This window comes from Triticum urartu, chromosome 5A (assembly GCF_056163025.1).
Source record: "Triticum urartu cultivar PI428250 chromosome 5A, HENAU_Tu73, whole genome shotgun sequence".
NCBI lineage: Eukaryota > Viridiplantae > Streptophyta > Magnoliopsida > Poales > Poaceae > Triticum > Triticum urartu.
In genome coordinates, this window is record NC_141877.1 from 620,242,274 (window position 1) to 620,264,099 (window position 21,826).

At 45.4% G+C, this 21,826-nt stretch overlaps 1 pseudogene; it reads right to left on the reverse strand.

Annotated features, from left to right (window-relative positions):
• Positions 1-5,954: 5,954 nt before the first annotated feature.
• LOC125507508 (Bowman-Birk type wound-induced proteinase inhibitor WIP1-like) lies at positions 5,955-6,651 on the reverse strand (annotated as a pseudogene).
• Positions 6,652-21,826: the final 15,175 nt, after the last annotated feature.

The window sequence follows — 21,826 nt, forward strand, 5'->3', positions numbered from 1 at the left end:
TCCTCGACCGCCGTCAGATGAGCTGCCGGCACAACCGTGACCCGCCTCTCGCCTTCGCCGTGGACGCGGTCAAGACCCGCCTGGGAGCCGCCCTGATCCGGCCTCGCCGAGCCACCAGTCCCCGCCGACAATCGCCGAGACGCTGTCGAGACCCGCTGCCGTTACAACCGCAGCCGCCGGCCTGCCTCTCTGCTCCAGGTTAAACTCCGTCTCGGGCTGTCGCAGGTCGGCCCAATCGTATCAGTCACCGGCTGGTGCCGCCGGCATCGAACCGGGCTCGTCTTCGCATTGGGCCGCCTCTGCCGTGGACGACGCGTCAAAACGGCCGTGCCCGGAGTCGCCGGTTTGCTTTCTAAAAACCACTGGACTGTTTCCGCGGACGACTCTTGCATGTTGAGTCGCTGTTGCCTGCTCCAAGCCACCGCGCTGTCGAAGCCGCTGCAGCAGTCGAGGCCTCCAAGCCGCCTTGGCTTAGTGCCGTTGTGGCTCCGTCCCTGAGCTCGGCCTCGCCAAATCGCTGCGCCACGCTTTCTCGAGCTGGCCACCGCCGCAGCAATACCAAAACCGCCCGGATTTTTGCATCTCGCCTCCTCCGTGGCCACGCCGAACCGCCGCGGTCGGGTCACCTCCGCCCGAGCTGGTCCTGATTCGCGAGCTGCCACCGCTGCCATGGTCAACATGTGCTGCCTCCATGAACGCCGACGTCCACACTTCGAGTCGCCGTACTTATCGCCACGGCGCTTCAGACCGACCACGTCGCCGGTTTGTTTCGCCCCCTTCGCAACCATGCTCGGATGTGCCGCCTGTACTGCCTGCGCCTTTTTCCGCCGGGTTGGCTTCCGGTTCACCACGTCAATGTTGCCCCTGCTACTGGCTTCTATTTCAAAACCGCCAAGAGTCGCTTCACCACTTCGGCCTTACCCTTGCATCTACCGCAAGTCGCTGCCGCTGTCGCAGGCCGAGCTTTGCTCCGGTGCTTCGTCTCCAGACCCGCCTGTCGTACCAAAGGCCGCTTCACCTTGCTCTGGTTCTGTACTCAAACTGGATGATACGTACTGAATTGGTCAAAGGACAGACGGTTTATCGCGAGCAGTCGGTCTAGACTGATTTATTTGGCAGCGGTCAGGAGGGCTTTGATCTTCTGGATAATAATAATCATATCGGCTATGACCAGCGGATGCGTGTGGACAGCAACAACAAAAAAGTACTAATGAGCAGTGGCAACGGATCTGCTGTTATTGTTGTCCCTTATTAAAAAACCTACAGTAGCACACGCCCAACGCCCCGGACAAAGACATGATCGAGGCATGTGCCCACTAGCCCTGTTTGATGATGCACGCACATGCAATGGTGGTCAAAGGCCAAAAGAAAAGAGAGAATAAGAAAAGTACTAGTATACATCTCATGGAAGGTCTACTACAGCAATCCAGGAGTCAGGCAATCTGATTTTTGTTGTGGTATGCGGGATAAGCATAAACGCCAAGAAAAAAGATCAGAGGCAGTACTAGTACTCCAACTGCTAGTCTGTATTTTGACTACGGGAAGACTATGGTGCAGAATACTACTCCATGAGGTTGTTAGACGCGTCCGACGATTTAAAAGATCGGACAAAGTTAACGTCCGACTATATCATCCAATGTCGGTGCCCACGATTGTCTCACAAGTAACCAGATGCTATCTTTGCTATATACTTTATCAGCATATATTAGATTGTTTGCGAACAATTACTCTGGTCTATGATATTTTTTTTTCACAGGACCATTATCCCTTACAAAAAGGTGTTGCAAAAGGGGTGTGAGCAAATATTATTTTTTTGCACTAGCGATCATCCTGCGCAGGTTGCCACCCCCGCTATATCAACACAGCATGGTTGACTCGCCCGTCCGCACCGGCTCACGACGCCGTGGCCAGCCCGTCTGTCTGTTCCCGCGGCTGACTCGGTCGTGATTGGTTTCACCTTCACCGTGCTGATGGTCAACTCCGCGGTGGATATTTTCTGGCCTAACATATCAGGTGAAGTCCATCCAGTATATTTTATATTATATATTGCTTTCTTTAAAAGAGCAATTACTCCGGCTTGCAAAGTTATCTAATGCAGGACACTAAACCGCCATATTGGTGCAATTTTAAAGGCCGTCAGAAAATTTCCGGCTTAAAAAAGAAGGATTCCGGTTTATAATCTGGTTCAAGGGAAAGCTATCTCCCGAAAAGCTTTGAAGCTCCTAGTATCCGGTTTAAGAATCTCCAGTTCAAAAAGAATAAATCTCTCGCAAGTTTGAGTTCTCAGAAAAGATTACGGGACCAAAGAGAGTCTGTTGCAGAGCACAGCTCAAACATAGGTGCCCCTTGAGCACAGCTCACAATATCATTTGGGGGCTTCCTGTTCAAACATAGGTGTATTCACCAAAGAGAACATAGCTACTACCCTCTTGATCCGGTTATCAAGCCAATATTATCATAAGGGGCCAAAGAGAGTCTGCTGCATAACACAACTCAAACATAGGTATCCCATGAGCACAGTTCACAATATCACTTGGGGGCTATGTTCGAACCATAGTCACACCTCTTGACAGGCTTAAAGCCACCAGGGAAATCACATGGGGGCTCTGGTCGTATCCGAACCATAGCTTATACCCTCTTGATAAGCATAAGGGCATCAGGGAAATCACTTGGGGGCTTGGTCGTATCCGAACCATAGCTACACCTCTTGATAGGCATCAGGCCACCAGGGAAATCACTTGAGGGCTATGGGTTCGAATCATAGTTACACCTCTTGATAAGCATAAGGGCACTAGGAAAATCACTTGGGGGCTTGGTCGTATTCGAACCATAGCTACACCTCTTGATCGGCACAATGCTACAATTATGACTACATGGGGGCTCTGGTCGTATCCGAACCATAGCTTAAACCCTCTTGATCATATATATACATCATCATATATTGCATCATACATCATCATTACATCATCATAGCATGTATCATATGTGCATGGATATACCGGCTTATATGACAGGAATCAGTTTTCAAACCAGGTTATATTATTCAAAATCTTTAATAGCCAACACGGCTGGATTTTTATGGTTATCAATAACCAATATTATGACTGAGGTTTTCAAAGTCGCTTTAGCGCAATCCTCGTCTTATTTTATCAACAGATATGATTTATTGTACAATGGAAGGAATAGTCCCGAGTCGCTGCAGGCTTACGACCCGGCACTTGGGGGATACATTGTCCAAATTGGGATTACATAAAATACACAAGTCTCATGTCACTGCAAGCATGCACCATGACACTTGGGGGCTAATGCAAAGTCATTGTTTGCTCACTTATTGAAGACCCGACTCATCACATCGTAATGAGCCGACCCTTGGGGGCTACCAATTGCTCTTGTTAACAATTCAAGGTACATAAATTTTCATCTATTATTAAAGGATCCACTGCTCAGTTGGTAGAGCACAAAGCTCTTAACCTTATGGTCATGGGTTCAAACCCCATGATGGGGGTTACATCATATGATGATTTTATTAAAGAATATATCAAGTCCCAGCTCAATATTATCTTATTAAGCCGGCCCTTGGGGGCTACACATTGCTGCTCAAGTTTACGTGATCATATTTACAAAGTCCCTGCTTATTATTGCATAATAACCCGGCCCTTGGGGGCTACACTGGTTGAAGTTTTTCTGAGCATAAGGCAATTTCAAGTCCCAGGTTGCTGCAAGCATGACAACCTGGCACTTGGGGGCTACATATGTGGAATACTCGGTCCTGACTGGTGATTGAGATGAACAACCTGGATTTCTTCAAGCTTGTGACATTCATATTGAAGCAAGTCTTAAGCTTTGCTATGCTACCTTCTTCAGACTTGGGGGCTACAAGTGATAGGCATATAAGAGGTTTATTTTCAAGCTTGATGTTAACCACAATTATGACCCGGTGCCATCAATATTTGTAAACCGGCAATGATAAACCGGCAAGTTCAAGTCTTAAACCGGCAAAGTTCTACATTCTTAAACCGGTTGAATATCAGATGAGTATTTCAAAGACCAATATTTTTGTTAAGCATTGGGAGCTGAGTCAAAGAAGTTATTCTTCACAATATTTCTCTATGACAAACCGATATCAACAAATTGATTATAAAGCTGGTCTATTGACTCGGATTTTATAGAAGAAGAAAGTGACAAGGACGTAAGGATAATCAAGATCAGTTTAACATGGATAAATCCAAATTAAACTGGGGGCTAATGTCGGGGATATACCCCGCGGTATGACCCGGCTGGAGTTGTAAACCGGTTGGGACTTGGTAAACCGGCGGATGGTAAACCGGCGGAGAGTTAAGACAGAGAGTCAAGACAGATGGCTAAGACAGACGGTAAACCGGCTGGTGGTAAGCCGGCAGACAGTTAAGACAGATGGCTAAGAAAGACGGTAAACCGGCGAGTGTTAAACCGGCAGAGTTAAGACAGATGGTAGCACCGGCAGGTGTTAAGTCAATCATAACCCGACAGACAATGTTAAACCGGCAGACAATGTTAAACCGGCAAACAATGTTAAACCGACAGACAATGTTAAGCCGGCAGACGTTAAGAAGCTCAGGAAGGAAAGTTAAAATAGTTTAAGTCTTAGTCCGAGATGGACTCTACATGTAACCTGCCCGTTTAACTTATATAAGGAGGGGCAGGGCTCCCCAAAGAGGGGACAAGCAAGAAGAAAGAATTTTAGGGCTAGACACAAAGAGGATAGCCGGTTTACGGTGACTCCCTCGTGATGATAATGAGACCCAGTCTCAAACAGCATGTAGGGTTGTTACCGGATGATGTGTCCCGGGGCCCGAAGCTGTCTAAATCCCTGTCTTGTGTTGCGTTTCTCGATTCCGCTCAACCCCTCTCAAGCTACCACATAGATGCGTTGGCATCACGACTAAGTCCTCACCCTAGGACATCTGCCGTGACAATTCTACAACAATATCACTGTTAAACTAGTTTCTTAAACACTAGCTATATATATGGAGCGTTTGGTTGCATTGTCGGGTGAGCTATAGCTACACTAGCCTAGCTCGGCTTTGCCAGCCTTACCGTAAGATGTGCGTTTGGATGCGTCAGTTTTGCTGGCAGTCACGTGATGGAACGTGTGTGGTCTCGTGTGGAAATTTTTTGCGCCAGGAGATTTGCTGTCGAGAGCGAGCCGAGTTGGCTTTCCTTGGCGGGTGAGTTTTTCCTGGTCTAGTGAGGCTAGCTGGCCCTTAAAAGCCAGGTTTTTTCTTCAATACCAAACACTGGTCCTTGCCTAGTGAGGCTATAACCGATTTTGCGGAGGAACCAAACGGACCCGCCACGGCAACAACAAAATCGCTCCCATGATAGATAAACAGAGGGCAACGTTATTTTCTTTTAACCAAGCGACGCTATGGGTGGTTTGCTTGCCAGTGCCAGGGTCTTTCACTAGTGGTGGCCGCTCGCAGTTGGTAACTACTCTCTCCGTTCCTAAATATTTGTCTTTCTAGATATTTCAATGACTACCACATACAGATGTATATAGACATATTTTAGAGTGTACATTCACTCATTTTGCTTCGTATGTAGTCATTTGTTGAAATTTTCAGAAAGATAAATATTTAGGAACGGAGGGAGTACATTATCATTGGCGGGTTACTGATAGATGTTTTGCACCTGTCGCTGGTTGTCACTGTAGATCTGATCTTTTTCTTTTAAGATGATATTATTTTTAAATTCATAATATATTTTAAAAATATATACGGTAGTATGTATCTTTTGATTGAAAGCCGGGGTTTACCTTATGTTGGACAAATATTACTATTCCGACTCGCACCGCGTGTGACAACCGTACATATGCTTGAGCATCGAGAAGGATCCATTCACCGGTGCACTGGACAGTACAAATGTATCACACAAACAAACAGACTTTTTATTTGATTTAGCAAAGACGCATATATGTAAATGGATACACGTGTTTATTTTTTATGGAGCAACATCAACTACTATCTCACAAGTGTTGCTGGGCATGGGCCACGTGCATGTACACCACACCGGCCGGTTCTGCTCATCTCGTCGGAGCTTTCTTATTTATTTTCGGCGCAACGTCGATCTCACTGTCTGGTGAGCTCGACTCGAGCGAGCGATCAGTTCTTTTTGCACGGCGGCGGGCAGGGATTCTCTGGAAGGGCGGCGCGTCCATCCCCACACCGGAACGTCTTCACGGGGGCCTCGTCTGCACCACGTGGCAGTTGATGCAGCCGTCGCGGCACTTGGGGCCCACGTCGTCACAGAATTGGGCCCCCGACCAGGAGTTGCAGTGGTCGCAGCACTTCAGGAAATTGTCTGCACGCACGCATGAAATCAGATCAATCTATCACCGCATCAGTTAATTATATCACATGTACGTAGGCTATAAGGCTAAGATCTTAATGCCATCACAAAGATGCAGTCAGTCGTTGTTGGCGCCCGTACAGATATATTAGCTGCAACGACGATGAGCATCGGCAACGTACGTACCGTTGGCGGCCTGTGAGTGTGAGAGGATTCCCATGACCATGACGGCCTGGAGGACGAAGATCGCCACCAGCACGTTGCTCTTCATCGTTGGTTGATCCTAAACCTGTCGAGCAAAGCTCTTCATAGTCCTGTCTGCTCGTGGAGTGATGGTTTTGTTGTGCTTGTGTCTGGCCAAAGCCACAAGCAACTCTATATATAGATGTTCCATGCCAAACTTCTGCGTCATCTATCAATTGTTATCCTGGTGGATATGTGTTTGGGACAGACCCGTTTGACTCCTGGCTTAGCTTGGCCTTCCCCTGGCTTGGACCTGTTAGGCATACATCTCCAATTCTCCATCTTCCTCCAGTGCATGCACCTATTTCTCATAATTCCCTCAAAAACAAAACACATTTCTCATAATTATTAATATTTCATATTATAATTTTTTGATTAATTTAATTCACAAATAAATCACGATGACATCGCTAAGAATATTAATCTCACACTGAAAAATAGACATACGTAATAAGCATAAAACACAAACATCTATGATAACAATAACAAGTATGGCTAACATAGATCATACCCTCTAGTTCAAAAGGACAAAGCTGTGGCGGCATAGGCTTCCGCGGGTTTCTTGTTTGAGATCTGGATGTGTCACCCATATCTTTGGTGGAGAGGTCTGTTGGAAATATGATCAAATTATTATGAAATTTAATTTGAATGAACACAAGATAAATCATGACAGCAATAGCAGAGATTACATTAATCATGCGAACTATCATAGTAGATGAACAGATCACATCTAAGGAACATACTAAAAACATCAATTCTATCACGATCTCAAACAGGATGGATAGAATCACATACGGCGCAGCGGGAGCAGCACCGTCGGCGTTGACGTTGTCGCCCATGTCGTGGAGGATGAGGTTGCCGAGGTCGGGGAAGAAGTCGTCATTCGCGAAGTCGTCGCTGCCAGTAGTCGCGCGAGTGCGCTCCCCAAAAACTTGATCGCCCCTCTTCCGTACAGGATCACGAGAGGCGGGGTTCCGGAGGCCTGCTGTCCCTTCTCCCGGTGCACGGCGAAAGGAGGGATGAAGAAGACTTGTTTGGCGGCGCAATGATCTGGAACGGTGGTGAGAAACCATACGAAGCGGCGACAACTAGGGTAGACGTCTGCCTGACTATATAGTGCGGGCCGGGTAGGTCGTGGGAGTAAACCCCACGTCCGAGTCATCACGATCCAAAAGAATCGGAAAGGGTTCAGTAATTAACGCGTCCATTAATTATTAATTAATGACTCATTAATTTTTCCCGAGCAGCAAAAATATAGACAACGTGCATAGCTCTGTAGGTCTCCTCTTCTCATGCTCATACAAGTGGTAGAAGAGCTCACCTTATAAAATGGTGCAACTCTCTCTCAACTTCCGGGCTGGGACTAAACTTTAGTCTCACTCACTCCACTCACATGTGTGCATGAATGAGCCAAGAGAAATTCAGAATTTTAGTTGGGCTTTGGCCCAAAGGCCTAGTAGCAAAATTCCAACAACCCCCCAAAGTCTCATTGTCACATCTCATCATTTAGTTTCAAAACATTGTTTATATACCGGTGCTTAGTGGAGACTGTGAAGTTGAACTTGTTGGGGAACGCAGTAATTTCAAAAAATTTCCTACGCACACGCAAGATCATGGTGAAGCATAGCAACGAAAGGGGAGAGTGTTGTCTACGTACCCACGCAGACCGACTGCGGAAGCGTTGATGCAATGTAGAGGAAGTAGTCGTACATCTTCCCGATCCGACCGATCCAAGCACCGTTACTCCGGCACCTCCGAGTTCTTAGCACACGTACAACTCGATGACGATCCCCGGGCTCCGATCCAGCAAAGCGTCGGGGAGGAGTTCCGTCAGCACGACGGCGTGGTGACGATCTTGATGTTCTACCGTCGCAGGGCTTCGCCTAAGCACCGCTACAATATGATCGAGGTGGAATATGGTGGCAGGGGGCACCGCACACGGCTAAGGAACGATCTCAAGGATCAACTTGTGTGTCTAGAGGTGCCCCCCTGCCCCCGTATATAAAGGATCCAAGGGGGAGGGGGCGGCCGGCCAGGAGGAGGGCGCAGGAGGAGTCCTACTCCTACCGGGAGTAGGACTCCCCCCAATCCTAGTTGGAATAGGATTCCCCGAGGGGGAAAGAGAGAGAGGGGGGCCGGCCACCTCTCCTTGTCCTAATAGGACTAGGGGAGGGGGGAGGCGCGCGGCCCACCTTGGGCTGCCCCTTTCTCCTTTCCACTAAAGCCCACTAAGGCCCATATAGCTCCCGGGGGGTTCCGGTAACCTCCCGGTACTCCGGTAAAATCTCGATTTCACCCGGAACACTTCCGACATCCAAACATAGGCTTCCAATATATCAATCTTTATGTCTCGACCATTTCGAGACTCCTCGTCATGTCCGTGATCACATCCGGGACTCCGAACTAACTTCGGTACATCAAAATGCATAAACTCATAATAACTGTCATCGTAACGTTAAGCGTGCGGACCCTACGGTTCGAGAACAATGCAGACATGACTGAGACACATCTCCGGTCAATAACCAATAGCGGGACCTGGATGCCCATATTGGCTCCTACATATTCTACGAAGATCTTTATCGGTCAGACCGCATAACAACATACGTTGTTCCCTTTGTCATCGGTATGTTACTTGCCCGAGATTCGATCGTCGGTATCCAATACCTAGTTCAATCTCGTTACCGGCAAGTCTCTTTACTCGTTCCGTAATACATCATCTCACAACTAACATATTAGTTGTAATGCTTGCAAGGCTTATGTGATGTGCATTACCGAGAGGGCCCAGAGATACCTCTCCGACAATCGGAGTGACAAATTCTAATCTCGAAATACGCCAACCCAACATGTACCTTTGGAGACACCTGTATTGCTCCTTTATAATCACCCAGTTACGTTGTGACGTTTGGTAGCACCCAAAGTGTTCCTCCGGCAAATGGGAGTTGCATAATCTCATAGTCATAGGAACATGTATAAGTCATGAAGAAGGCAATAGCAACATACTAAACGATCGGGTGCTAAGCTAATGGAATGGGTCATGTCAATTAGATCATTCAACTAATGACGTGACCTCGTTAATCAAATAACAACACTTTGTTCATGGTTAGGAAACATAACCATCTTTGATTAACGAGCTAGTCAAGTAGAGGCATACTAGTGACACTCTGTTTGTCTATGTATTCACACATGTATTATGTTTCCGGTTAATACAATTCTAGCATGAATAATAAACATTTATCATGATATAAGGAAATAAATAATAACTTTATTATTGCCTCTAGGGCATATTTCCTTCAGTCTCCCACTTGCACTAGAGTCAATAATCTAGATTATACAGTAATGATTCTAACACCCATGGAGCCTTGGTGCTGATCATGTTTTGCTCGTGGAAGAGGCTTAGTCAACGGATCTGCAACATTCAGATCCGTATGTATCTTGCAAATCTCTATGTCTCCCACCTGGACTAGATCCCGGATGGAATTGAAGCGTCTCTTGATGTGCTTGGTTCTCTTGTGAAATCTGGATTCCTTTGCCAAGGCAATTGCACCAGTATTGTCACAAAAGATTTTCATTGGACCCGATGCACCAGGTATGACACCTAGATCGGATATGAACTCCTTCATCCAGACTCCTTCGTTCGCTGCTTCCGAAGCAGCTATGTACTCCGCTTCATATGTAGATCCCGCTACGATGCTTTGTTTAGAACTGCTCCAACTGACAGCTCCACCGTTTAATGTAAACACGTATCCGGTTTGCGATTTAGAATCGTCCGGATCAGTGTCAAAGCTCGCATCAACGTAACCTTTTACGATGAGCTCTTTGTCACCTCCATATACGAGAAACATATCCTTAGTCCTTTTCAGGTATTTCAGGATGTTCTTGACCGCTGTCCAGTGATCCACTCCTGGATTACTTTGGTACCTCCCTGCTAAACTTATAGCAAGGCACACATTAGGTCTGGTACACAACATTGCATACATGATAGAGCCTATGGCTGAAGCATAGGGAACATCTTTCATTTTCTCTCTATCTTCTGCAGTGGTCGGGCATTGAGTCTGACTCAACTTCACACCTTGTAACACAGGCAAGAACCCTTTCTTTGCTTGATCCATTTTGAACTTCTTCAAAATCTTGTCAAGGTATGTGCTTTATGAAAGTCCAATTAAGCGTCTTGATCTATCTCTATAGATCTTTATGCCTAATATGTAAGCAGCTTCACCGAGGTCTTTCATTGAAAAACTCTTATTCAAGTATCCCTTTATGCTATCCAGAAATTCTATATCATTTCCAATTAGTAATATGTCATCCACATATAATATCAGAAATGCTACAGAGCTCCCACTCACTTTCTTGTAAATACAGCCTTCTCCGAAAGACTGTATAAAACCAAATGCTTTGATCAAACTATCAAAGCGTTTATTCCAACTCCGAGAGGCTTGCACCAGTCCATAAATGGATCGCTGGAGCTTGCACACTTTGTTAGCTCCCTTTGGATCGACAAAACCTTCTGGTTGCATCATATACAACTCTTCTTCTAGAAATCCATTCAGGAATGCAGTTTTGACATCCATTTGCCAAATTTCATAATCATAAAATGCGGCAATTGCTAACATGATTCGGACAGACTTAAGCATCGCTACGGGTGAGAAGGTCTCATCGTAGTCAACCCCTTGAACTTGTCGAAAACCTTTTGCAACAAGTCGAGCTTTGTAGACAGTAACATTACCGTCAGCGTCAGTCTTCTTCTTGAAGATCCATTTATTCTCAATCGCTTGCCGATCATCGGGCAAGTCAACCAAAGTCCATACTTTGTTCTCATACATGGATCCCATCTCAGATTTCATGGCTTCAAGCCATTTTGCGGAATCTGGGCTCACCATCGCTTCTTCATAGTTCGTAGGTTCATCATGATCTAGTAGCATGACTTCCAGAACAGGATTACCGTACCACTCTGGCGCGGATCTCACTCTGGTTGATCTACGAGGTTCAGTAGTATCTTGATCTGAAGTTTCATGATCATTATCATTAGCTTCCTCACTAACTGGTGTAGGTGTCACTGAAACAGTTTTCTGTGATGTACTACTTTCCAGTAAGGGAGCAGGTACAGTTACCTCGTCAAGTTCTACTTTCCTCCCACTCACTTCCTTCGAGAGAAACTCCTTCTCTAGAAAGTTTCCGAATTTAGCAACAAAAGTCTTGCCTTCGGATCTGTGATAGAAGGTGTATCCAATAGTTTCCTTTGGATATCCTATGAAGACACATTTCTCCGATTTGGGTTCGAGCTTATCAGGTTGAAGCTTTTTCACATAAGCATCGCAGCCCCAAACTTTCAGAAACGACAACTTTGGTTTCTTGCCAAACCACAGTTCATAAGGCGTCGTCTCAACGGATTTTGATGGTGCCCTATTTAACGTGAATGCGGCCGTCTCTAGAGCGTATCCCCGAAAACGATAGCGGTAAATCAGTAAGAGACATCATAGATCGCACCATATCTAGTAAAGTACGATTACGACGTTCGGACACACCATTACGCTGTGGTGTTCCGGGTGGCGTGAGTTGCGAAACTATTCCACAATTTTTCAAATGTACACCAAACTCGTAACTCAAATATTCTCCTCCACGATCAGATCGTAGAAACTTTATTTTCTTGTTACGATGATTTTCAACTTCACTCTGAAATTCTTTGAACTTTTCAAATGTTTCAGACTTGTGTTTTATTAAGTAGATATACCCATATCTGCTTAAGTCATCTGTGAAGGTGAGAAAATAACGATATCCGTCACGAGCCTCAATATTCATCGGACCACATACATCTGTATGTACGATTTTCAACAAATCTGTTGCTCTTTCCATAGTACCAGAGAACGGTGTTTTAGTCATCTTGCCCATGAGGCACGGTTCGCAAGTACCAAGTGATTCATAATCAAGTGGTTCCAAAAGTCCATCAGTATGGAGTTTCTTCATGCGCTTTACACCGATATGACCTAAACGGCAGTGCTACAAATAAGTTGCACTATCATTATCAACTCTGCATCTTTTGGCTTCAACATTATGAATATGTGTATTACTACTATCGAGATAAGAATAGACCACTCTTCAAGGGTGCATGACCATAAAAGATATTACTCATATAAATAGAACAACCATTATTCTCTGATTTAAATGAATAACCGTCTCGCATTAAACAAGATCCAGATATAATGTTCATGCTCAACGCTGGCACCAAATAACAATTATTTAGGTCTAATACTAATCCCGAAGGTAGATGTAGAGGTAGCGTGCCGACCGCGATCACATCGACTTTGGAACCGTTTCCCACGCGCATCGTCACCTCGTCTTTAGCCAATCTTCGCTTAATCCGTAGTCCCTGTTTCGAGTTGCAAATATTAGCAACAGAACCAGTATCAAATACCCAGGTGCTACTGCGAGCATTGGTAAGGTACACATCAATAACATGTATATCACATATACCTTTGTTCACCTTGCCATCCTTCTTATCCGCCAAATACTTGGGGCAGTTCCGCTTCCAGTGACCAGTCTGCTTGCAGTAGAAGCACTCAGTTTCAGGCTTAGATCCAGACTTGGGTTTCTTCTCTTGAGCAGCAACTTGCTTGCCGTTCTTCTTGAAGTTCCCCTTCTTCTTCCCTTTGCCCTTTTTCTTGAAACTAGTGGTCTTATTGACCATCAACACTTGATGCTCCTTCTTGATTTCTACCTCCGCAGCTTTCAGCATTGCGAAGAGCTCGGGAATAGTCTTGTTCATCCCTTGCATATTATAGTTCATCACGAAGCTCTTGTAGCTTGGTGGTAGTGATTGGAGAATTCTGTCAATGACGCAATCATCTGGAAGATTAACTCCCAATTGAATCAAGTGATTATTATACCCAGACATTTTGAGTATATGCTCACTGACAGAACTGTTCTCCTCCATCTTGTAGCTATAGAACTTATTGGAGACTTCATATCTCTCAATCCGGGCATTTGCTTGAAATATTAACTTCAACTCCTGGAACATCTCATATGCTCCATGACGTTCAAAACGTCGTTGAAGTCCCGATTCTAAGCCGTAAAGCATGGCACACTGAACTATCGAGTAGTCATCAGCTTTGCTCTGCCAGACGTTCATAACATCTGGTGTTGCTCCAGCAGCAGGCCTGGCACCCAGCGGTGCTTCCAGGACGTAATTCTTCTGTGCAGCAATGAGGATAATCCTCAAGTTACGGACCCAGTCCATGTAATTGCTACCATCATATTTCAACTTTGCTTTCTCAAGGAACGCATTAAAATTCAACGGAACAACAGCACGAGCCATCTATCTACATTCAACATAAACAAGCAAGATACTATCAGGGACTAAGTTCATGATAAATTTAAGTTCAATTAATCTATTACTTAAGAACTCCCACTTAGATAGACATCCCTCTAATCCTCTAAGTGATCACGTGATCCAAATCAACTAAACCATGTCTGATCATCACGTGAGATAGAGTAGTTTCATTGGTGAACATCACTATGTTGATCATATCTACTATATGATTCACGCTCGACCTTTCGGTCTCCGTGTTCCGAGGCCATATCTGTATATGCTTGGCTCGTCAAGTATAACCTGAGTATTCTGCGTGTGCAACTGTTTTGCACCCGTTGTATTTGAACATAGAGCCTATCACACCCGATCATCACGTGGTGTCTCAGCACGAAGAACTTTCACAACGGTGCATACTCAGGGAGAACACTTGTTGATAATTTAGTGAGAGATCATCTTATAATGCTACCGTCAATCAAAGCAAGATAAGATGCATAAAAGATAAACATCACATGCAATCAATATAAGTGATATGATATGGCCATCATCATCTTGTGCCTGTGATCTCCATCTCCGAAGCACCGTCATGATCACCATCGTCACCGGCGCGACACCTTGATCTCCATCATAGCATCGTTGTCATCTCGCCAATCTTATGCTTCTACGACTATCACTACCGCTTAGTAATAAAGTAAAGCATTACATCGCGATTGCATTGCATACAATAAAGCGACAACCATATGGCTCCTGCCAGTTGCCGATAACTCGGTTACAAAACATGATCATCTCATACAATAAAAATCATGTCTTGGCCATATCACATCACAACATGCCCTACAAAAACAAGTTAGACGTCCTCTACTTTGTTGTTGCAAGTTTTACGTGGCTGCTACGGGCTTAAGTAAGAACCAATCTCACCTACGCATCAAAACCACAACGATAGTTTGTCAAATAGACTCCGTTTTAACCTTCGCAAGGACCGGGCGTAGCCACACTCGGTTCAACTAAAGTTGGAGAGACAGTCGCCCGCAAGCCACCTATGTGCAAAGCACGTCGGGAGAACCGGTCTCGCGTAAGCGTACGCGTAATGTTGGTCCGGGTCGTCTCGTCCAACAATACCGCCGAACCAAAGTATGAAATGCTGGTAGGCAGTATGACTTATATCGCCCACAACTCACTTGTGTTCTACTCGTGCAAATAACATCAAACCATAAAACCTAGGCTCTGATGCCACTGTTGGGGAACGCAGTAATTTCAAAAAATTTCCTACGCACACGCAAGATCATGGTGAAGCATAGCAACGAGAGGGGAGAGTGTTGTCTACGTACCCATGCAGACCGACTGCGGAAGCATTGATGCAATGTAGAGGAAGTAGTCGTACGTCTTCCCGATCCGACCGATCCAAGCACCGTTACTCCGGCACCTCCGAGTTCTTAGCACACGTACAGCTCGATGACGATCCTCGGGCTCCGATCCAGCAAAGCGTCGGGGAGGAGTTCCGTCAGCACGACGGCGTGGTGACGATCTTGATGTTCTATCGTCGCAGGGCTTCGCCTAAGCACCGCTACAATATGATCGAGGTGGAATATGGTGGCAGGGGGCACCGCACACGGCTAAGGAACGATCTCAAGGATCAACTTGTGTGTCTAGAGGTGCCCCCCTGCCCCCGTATATAAAGGATCCAAGGGGGAGGGGGCGGCCGGCCAGGAGGAGGGCGCAGGAGGAGTCCTACTCCTACCGGGAGTAGGACTCCCCCCCAATCCTAGTTGGAATAGGATTCCCCGAGGGGGAAAGAGAGAGAGGGGGGCCGGCCACCTCTCCTTGTCCTAATAGGACTAGGGGAGGGGGGAGGCGCGCGGACCACCTTGGGCTGCCCCTTTCTCCTTTCCACTAAAGCCCACTAAGGCCCATATAGCTCCCGGGGAGTTCCGGTAACCTCCCGGTACTCCGGTAAAATCTCGATTTCACCCGGAACACTTCCGATATCCAAACATAGGCTTCCAATATATCAATCTTTATGTCTCGACCATTTCGAGACTCCTCGTCATGTCCGTGCACATCCTGGACTCCGAACTAACTTCGGTACATCAAAATGCATAAACTCATAATAACTGTCATCGTAACGTTAAGCGTGCGGACCCTACGGTTCGAGAACAATGCAGACATGACTGAGACACATCTCCGGTCAATAACCAATAGCGGGACCTGGATGCCCATATTGGCTCCTACATATTCTACGAAGATCTTTATCGGTCAGACCGCATAACAACATACGTTGTTCCCTTTGTCATCGGTATGTTACTTGCCCGAGATTCGATCGTCGGTATCCAATACCTAGTTCAATCTCGTTACCGGCAAGTCTCTTTACTCGTTCCGTAATACATCATCTCACAACTAACATATTAGTTGTAATGCTTGCAAGGCTTATGTGATGTGCATTACCGAGAGGGCCCAGAGATACCTCTCCGACAATCGGAGTGACAAATTCTAATCTCGAAATACGCCAACCCAACATGTACCTTTGGAGACACCTGTAATGCTCCTTTATAATCACCCAGTTACGTTGTGACGTTTGGTAGCACCCAAAGTGTTCCTCCGGCAAACGGGAGTTGCACAATCTCATAGTCATAGGAACATGTATAAGTCATGAAGAAAGCAATAGCAACATACTAAACGATCGGGTGCTAAGCTAATGGAATGGGTCATGTCAATTAGATCATTCAACTAATGATGTGACCTCGTTAATCAAATAACAACACTTTGTTCATGGTTAGGAAACATAACCATCTTTGATTAACGAGCTAGTCAAGTAGAGGCATACTAGTGACACTCTGTTTGTCTATGTATTCACACATGTATTATGTTTCCGGTTAATACAATTCTAGCATGAATAATAAACATTTATCATGATATAAGGAAATAAATAGCCTCTAGGGCATATTTCCTTCAGAACTTCCACTTAGATTTTTATGCTACACTAGATCACAACTTGAATAGTGGACTATGCCTTGAACTACAAGTTATCCGCGAAACTAGTTTCACACAAATTCTTGACCGATACTGGGCTGCCGCAAGGCTTCACCGCAGGCGGAGCATATATGTCATACTCCAGGGCCTTTCATGAATTTATTAGAGAACACCCAATTCTCATAGACTGCGACGTTAACAGTCAAATTTATATAGGTGTGTTTCTCAGGAGATGCTCTGCAGGACAACAGATCTCTGCTTACTCAAATAAGCCACTTGGAACACATTAAGATAAATACCAACCTGCCATGCAGATCATGAGAGTATTGCATCTTCATGGAGTGGGATAATTAAAATAGGGATACTCTCCTCTCAGCTGACCAACAGCTTGTCTCCCACTTCTACTTCACGGGATCTTCGATCACATAGAGTGGGTTACCACTATGGACAACTCATGCGGTGGGTCTCAAGCCCATCTTCATCGATGCATTATCTATAACGTTACGTGATAGACCCTTTGTGAAGGGATCTGCCAAGTTTTTCGACGTTTGGATATAATCCAACGTAATAACTCCGGAGTTCCTCAAATTTCTGACAGATTTTAGTCCCTCTTCACATGTCTTGAGGACTTCATATTGTCCTTAGAACGGTTTATCTTGACGATCACAGTTTGATTATCACAGTTCATCAGGATAGGGGTATTGGTTTTTCAACCATAGATAAGTCCATCAAGAGCTCACGAAGCCACTCTGCTTCAACAGTGGCAGTGTCTAATACTGTGAGTTCTGCTTCCATAGTTGACCTCGTTAAGATGGTCTGCTTGCAAGACTTTCAGGAATCAGCGCCACCACCAAGTGTAAAAACATAACCACTTGTGGCTTTAATCTCATCAGTATCAGATATCCAGTTTGAGTCACTATAACCCTCCAGTACCTTTGGATACCCAGTGTAGTGAATCACATAGCTCGCAGTACCTTTCAAATAGCGCATAACTCTCTCAAGCGCATGCCAATGATCATCTCCCGGTTTTGACACAAACCGACTCAGCTTGCTTACAGCAAAAGAGATGTCAGGCCTCATGGCACTCGCCAAATACATAAGCGAGCCAATAATATGAGAATACCTCAGTTGATTTCTAGCAATCCGTCGATTCATTCGAAGCAACACACTAGCATCATATGGAGTTGGAGAAGGCGTGCAGTCACTATACCCAAAACGACTCAAGATCTTTTCCACATAATGAGACTAAAGCAGTGTGATCCCACCATTTTCATCTCTTAACATCTTGATGTTTAAGATAACATCAACTACTCCTAGATCCTTCATCTCAAAGCAACGAGATAATAAATCCTTAACCTCCTTGATTAAATCAAGGTTGGTTCCACAGATCAGCATGTCATCGACATACAGACAAAGAATAACTCCTTTGCCCCCACCATGGCGATAGTACACGCACTTGTCACCGCCATTTACTACAAAGCCGGCAGCGGTTAATGTTCTTTCGAACTTCTCATGCCACTCCTTATGAGCTTGTTTAAGGCCATATAAAGACTTTAATAATTTGCACACCTTTCCTTCCTGACCAGGTACTACAAAACCATCTGGTTGATCCATAGAAATTTCCTCCTTCAACTCTCCATTGAGGAAAACCGTCTTAACGTCCACTTGATGAACAAGAAGACCATGTGAGGCAGCCAGTGATAGTAGCACCCGAATTGTGGTTGGTCTAGCCACGGGTGAGTAAGTATCAAAGAAGTCTTCACCTTCTTTCTGGGTATAACCCTTAGCCACAAGCCGTGCCTTGTACTTTTCAATCGTACCATCAGGTCTAAGCTTCTTCTTGAACACCCACTTACATCCTACAGGTTTGCACCCATAAGGACGGTCAGTGATCTTCCAGGTTCCGTTAGCTAAGATGAAATCCATCTCGCTACGAACAGCTTCCTTCCAGTAGTCAGCATCAGGAGATGCACATGCTTCTAAAATAGTCCTGGGTGTGTCATCCACGAGGTACACAATGAAATCATAACCAAAGGACTTTGCAGTCCTCTATCTCTTACTCCTCACAGGAGTTCCATTGTCACCCTCAACAGGATTCTCGACGTGTTCCATCGCAATGGTGGGTTCAGGAATTACAGCGAATTCCTCACTAGATGGAGTAGGTATCTCCTGGTTTGATGAACTCGACATATCCTTCATCGAAAATATGTCCTCAAAGAAAGTCACATCATTCGACTCCATAATCGTTCCAACATGCATGTCGGATACCTCAGATTTTATTATCAAAAATCTATAGCCAACTCTATGAAAAGCATAGCCCAGAAGAACACAATCCATGGTTTTTGGTCCAAGCTTGCGCTTCTTGGGAATTGGTATATTGACTTTCGCCAAACAACCCCAAGTACGTAGGTAAGAGAGTTTCAATCTTTTCCTTTCTCATTCCTCAAATGGAATCATGGTCTTATGCTTTGTGGGAACTCGGTTTAGGACATGACACGCAATCATTAGCGCCTCCCCCACCATTCCTTAGAAAGACCCGATGTGTCTAACATGGTGTTAACCATATCAGTTAGAGTTTGATTCTTTCTTTCGGCTACCCCATTTGACTGAGGTGAGTAGGGAGGCGTCCTCTCATGGATTACACCATGTTCCGCACAAAATAGATCAAATTCGTTGGAAAAATACTCTCCACCACGATCGGACCTAAGCCGTTTAATTTTTCGATCAAGTTGGTTCTCTGCCTCAGCTTTATAGTTTTTGAAGAAAGTTAAAGGCTCATCTTTTGATTTCAAAAGATACACGTAACAATATCTAGTGGAGTCATCAATCAACGTCAGGAAGTATCTCTTTCCACCTTTTATCAACACGCCATTCATCTCACAAAGATCAGAATGTATCAGCTCTAGTGGCGCCAAGTCTCTTGCCTCTGCAGTCTTATGGGACTTGCGAGGTTGCTTAGCTTGCACACATACTTGGCACTTAGAGCCTTTGACAGTAGAGATTTTCGGAATTAAATTCATATTGGCTAGCCGCGTCATGCAACCAAAATTAATATGACAAAGTCATGAATGCCAAATATCAGACTCATTATTGTGGCAAATATTATTAATAACTTTAGTGTAAATATCTGACAAAGACAGGCGAGGCGGAACAAGCCTCCGCTCTCATAGCCTTTTCCAACAAATTGTCCATACTTAGAAATTACAACTTTATTGGATTCGAAAACCAACTTAAAATCATCTCCATATAAACGGAAACCGCTAACGAGATTTTTATTGATGGACGGCACATGATGAACGTTCTTCAGCCGCATGGTCTTCCCAGAAGTAAACTTCAGATCGACCGTACCAACACCTCGAACGATGGCATGTGACCCGTTCCCCATCAGCACGAAAGAAGTCCCTGTGACCTGGTAAGAAGAAAACATGGAGGCATCAACACAAACATGTACATTGGCACCGGTGTCAATTAACCAATCAGGAGATTGAAATACTGAAAGGATGATAGGAAGAATACCGTACCCAGAATCCTTCATATCAGTATCACCGATGACAACATTAGCGGACTTGCCGCTCTTCTCATGTTCGCGCTCCTCAAAGCGGTTAGGACACTTCGGAGCCCAGTGATTAGGATCACCGCAGACATGGCAAAGTCCCTTCCCTTTCTTATGCGAATTCTTCTTGAAGTTGGTAGAATGTGACGGCTTGTTCTTTGTATCAAACTTGCCTTTGCCCTGAGTTTTGTTCTTGTTGTTTTTGAACTTGTTGGGCTGGAAGTTCTTCTTCTGTACCATGTGGGCACTAGAAGCTCCCTCAGCAACTTGAGCACGTGTGTCCTTTGCTCTCGCCTTCTCTTCAACATCAAGAGTATCAATGAGATCCGCAACGGAAAACTCTTGTCTCTTGTATTTCAGGAAAGTAGCAAAATTATTCCACGAAGGTGGAAGCTTGGCGATGATGCCTCCGGCAACAAATTTGTCCGGTAACACACACTTGAAGTACTCAAGTTCTTTTGTGAGTGACTGTATCTCATGAGCCCGCTGTACAACAAAGCGCTTATCAGTCATCTTGTAGTCATAAACTTGGCCTCGAGCGCAACCCACATGTTCTTGCCGTTTTCAAACGACATATACGGATCCATAATGGAATCATCCAGAACACTCCGAATGAACACAAGATAAATCATGACAGCAATAGCAGAGATTAAACTAATCATGCGAACTATCATAGTAGATGAACAAATCACATCTAGGGCACATACTAGAAACATGAATTCTATCACGATCTCAAACAGGAAGGATAGAATCACATACGGTGCAGCGGTAGCAGCACCGCCGGCGTTGACGTTGTCTCCCATGTCGTCGAGGATGAGGTTGCCGAGGTCGGGGAAGAAGTCGTCGTTCGCGAAGTCGTCGCTGCCAGCAGTCGCGCGAGTGCGCTCCCCAAAAACATAGACAACGTGCATAGCTCTGTCCTCGGCTCAGCTCAATCCCGCAACCCGCGACGCAGCGTGGCGAGCGAGGAGGAGGAGCGCGCGTGTAGGTCTCCTCTTCTCATACTCATACAAGTGGTAGAAGCGCTCACCTTATAAAGAGGTGCAACTCTCTCTCAACTTTCGAGGTGAGACTAAACTTTAGTCTCACTCACTCCACTCACAAGTGTGCATGAATGGGCCAAGAGAATTTCAGAATTTTAGTTGGGCTTTGGGCCAAAGGCCTAGTAGCAAAATTCCAACATGGTCGAGGAAGTAGTTGAAGTTGTGGACGTAGACAAACAGTAACGAGTAGTCATGCCGAGACGCTCTTCAAAAACTTTATCCCTCTAGAGGATCACAAAGAGCGGGTTTCGGAGACCTGCTCTCCCAAACAGTCATACACGCGTCGTCGGGAAGGAGGCAGCCGGATGCCGTCCTTGTGGATAGGAGTTCGGGATAAACTTGCTTGATTTCTCACATACCTTAGTCTTGTGTCTTTTCCTTGACTTGGACTTG